The 3512-nt window shown below is 48.4% G+C and overlaps 1 pseudogene; it reads right to left on the bottom strand.

Annotated features, from left to right (window-relative positions):
• Window positions 1–249: 249 nt before the first annotated feature.
• On the bottom strand, window positions 250–3034 carry LOC114625487 (annotated as a pseudogene).
• Window positions 3035–3512: the final 478 nt, after the last annotated feature.

Below are 3512 nucleotides of genomic sequence, written 5' to 3'. Positions count from 1 at the left end.
GTGAAGAAACGAGTTAAGGCTTTGGTGACAATTATAATCCTCTGAGATTTACTTTCCCTTAAGTCAAGATAAGATAATAGTGTTTACTGTACTTTCTCTTGACTCTTAAAACCACTGGTATTGGGAGTAGGCAACTTGCACCTGCGAATGAGCTGTCAGAAGGAAGGCCCCCACCACAGCTGTCCCAAGTGGCTCAGGCAGTTGTGGCCAGGCTCTTGCAGATGCAAGAAGGACACCATGGGTCAGGGGTCAGTAGGTGGAGGAAGCTGTGCTCATTGCATCTTCAGAGAGTTTAGTTCTGGAGGGGTGGATGCTTGCAAAGTACTTGACATCACTGTCTCGATCCATCTGCAGGGCCATGATTGTCTGCTTCATGGCCTCCTGATGACAGCTAGCAGAGGCTAAGACGTATTCCTTCTCCAGCAGGGTCTGACACAGGGTCTTCGCCAGCAGCACTCTAACGTTGGGGACCCTGTCGTTTGCCAAGGTCAGCAAGTGTGGCATCAGGTACACAGCAAACTGCTCCTTGGGAAGACAGTCGTCCTCAGTGATGGTCTGGCAGACAAAGACAAAGGTTTGTTGACCAGACCACTTTGGAAACCTGCCAAAATTCTCTACCCACTCATTGAAGAGATCTCCGAATGTTGGCAGTGTTGCCCTGTGGAGTTTCTTCACCATTTCACTGACCAACTTGTAGGAAATCCAACGGACTGAAGAAACTTTGTCTGCACACAGATTCAGATCAATGGGGAGTAAGTAATCATAAACATCTCTGGGTCTATATAATTCTAGAAGTAAAATCAGCTGTTCGGCCAGTTCAGCTCGAAAGCGCCAATTTCTACTGTTGTCTGTCACCAAAAGCTCCTGGAGCTGATAAAGGTATTCTCTTCTTTTATCAATGTGAAGAAGCTTCAGTCATGCAAGTGTTTAAGAATACCTATCTTGACTTCTCCGAGGTCTTTGAAAAATCCATTAAAAATGGAACCAGGTCTGCAGCTGTCAGCTGGTCTCCAAGAATCACTGCAAGCTCATGGATGGAGAAGGCTAGAGTTCTTCGAATTTTCCACTGCATGTCTGACGCTAGGGTCCTGTAAGTCTCTCTCAAGCAGTGTCAATTCTGTCTGCGAAGCGTCAGGGCCACACCCAGAAGACTGTATGCACAGTGCTTGGCGATCTCAGTGTCAACTGTCTGTGCTCGAGAAGAGTCGGTCATTGACAAGTACTGATCTAATAACGCTTGTGGTACAACATCTTGGACTTTGGGTCTCCTCTCTTTATCCGGGCTGAAGCCACCGCTGGGGCTTACGTCGGCACCTCCATGGATATAGTCAGGAGTGACCTCCATAGTCTCCTCAGCAGTGCTGATCTTGATTTATGTAACAGTCTGGAAGCTCGCTGACACCCACTTCATCTTGTAGCTCATCCGCTGCTCTACACCACTGGTCTCTTCATGAGCATCCAGGGTGGAACCTCGCAGGTTAGCCAACAGCACTTCCACCTGTGCTTTAACATCCGGGTCATCCATGTGCAGCTCTAGGTTTTCTATCATTTCTTCTAGCTCCTTCTGGGTAGCCATGGTGATATTGGGAGACCCTGATACAGGGACTGCAGGTGTATCTCCTGTTCTCTCTGTGCTGAGTCTCTCCTCAGGGTCCTGTTGGAGCTCTTTATCAAGATCTATTTTTGGGTAGGGGAGTCCTCCAGATAATGGAAGGAGTTGAACATTTCCTGATCTAAGGGAGTGGACTCTGGGGAGCTGGTGCCAATGTCTGGCTGGGATGCAGACTTGCCGTTGGTGTCAGGCTTTTTACCACTCTCATCGCTAGCTGCTTCCTGAAGAGACTCTGAGGACAAAGTACAGAGTAGGGAGCTGTCCACTGGAACACGCATGTCACCTGCAGAGTCCCCAGGTGTCTCAGCAGCACAGCCTTCGAGTGTGCTCTCCAGCCTGGCACTGGAGTGAGGAGCACTGAGGCCTGAAGGAGCATCTTCTGGCCTGCGCTGCTCTTCTTCTACGACACCATTATCTCTGATCCTGTCTTTGTCTTCTGCCACTGAGTCTTCTGAGCTCTTGCTCTCATCTTTAAAACACTGGTCTGAGCTTGATGGATTAGCAAATGTATCTATGAAAGGCCCTAGAGACTAAAAGGCTGCTTGGCCAACCCAACGTGAAGGATCACTGATCAAGTTAATAAATAGCACTGATAACTTTGTCCGTTGGATTTCTTCCCATGTTGCACAGAAGACAGCCATGAAACACTCAGCACAGGCCTTCCAGATGCCTCACATGTTATCAGAACACAGCTGGAAGAACCTGAGCAGCAACATTTCTTCTGTAGCTTGCTGGGCAACTACACTGCAAATATCTCCAAAATTGGCAGCACAGAAATTTCGGACATGAAAAGTTCTACAGTTGCAGCACATCTCCCAAAACCTAGGGAGGATGAGATGCTCTGTAATATCCTTCCCAACCATGGGGGCCATCTTGCACATTATAGACACAGCCTCTGTCTTCACATCGTCATTGCTGTCTGGGGCAGTCAGGTCTGTGAGGACAGGGCACACCTTGGTCTCCACATCAAATCGCTCAATCAGCTCCTGCTCCAGCAGAGCCAGCAAAGCTGCCTGACTGCTATTCCTCACCTGGTTATTCTGGTCTGCAAGGTACCCAACCACAATTGGTAGTAAGTACTTGGAAAATGCATATGGTATGAAGGCCGGTTCTCTTGACAAAACAGTGCAACGTGCGGCACTCGTTCAACAGCTCCGCTTTCACAGTTGGTTCGGAGTCATCAGCCAATCGGCTAATTCTTTCCAAGACCGCAATGCAGTTTCTCTCATCGTCACAGACTTCCCTCAGACTATCCAGCAAACTCCGGGCCACCATTTGTCTGTTAAATACGTTCTCACTTGCAGCATACTCGTCCAGCCTCCTCAAGGGTGTCAACATTTCATCTTGTGAGGAGAAGTCCAGGACTGAAGGTGTATTAATCACATCAGATTCTAAGCTGTAGTCATTCACACCAACCGCCATCTTGTGTTCACCCCTGCCTCCTCACGTCCTGGGATCCCGCTGCTCTGCGAGCCATGCCTGGAGCCTGGGAGTGGGACAGGGTGGGGCGGGGGAGGGGAGCACGGGGCGGGCCGAGGCCTGGGCCTGTGGCAGCGGCTCCCATACGCCTACCCTGCTCGCCTTATCCTCTATCTATCTTATCTATCTTCCATCTATCATCCATCTATATATTTATAGATTATATCTGTGCATCTATCTATCTATCTATCTATCTATCTATCTATCTATCTATCTCCATCCATCTTTCATCTGACTCTGTATTAATCATCTGTATCTCCTGCTTTGCACTTTCTGTGGCGTTTCTATGAGATCTATAGGGAGACTTTCACCCCCCTTTTCCCATTTCAGTTTGAACTTTTCCATTTAAAATCACTCTGCCCACCAGACAATATGTTGTCTATTGTTGGCATGCTTGCTTGTCTGCAACGTTTTACTGATA

The sequence above is a fragment of the Grammomys surdaster genome, unplaced genomic scaffold, assembly GCF_004785775.1.
Source record: "Grammomys surdaster isolate TR1022 unplaced genomic scaffold, NIH_TR_1.0 218, whole genome shotgun sequence".
Classification (NCBI taxonomy): Eukaryota; Metazoa; Chordata; class Mammalia; order Rodentia; family Muridae; genus Grammomys; species Grammomys surdaster.
Note: the sequence above shows the minus strand (reverse complement) of the source record. Positions and strands in the feature narration are given on the sequence as shown.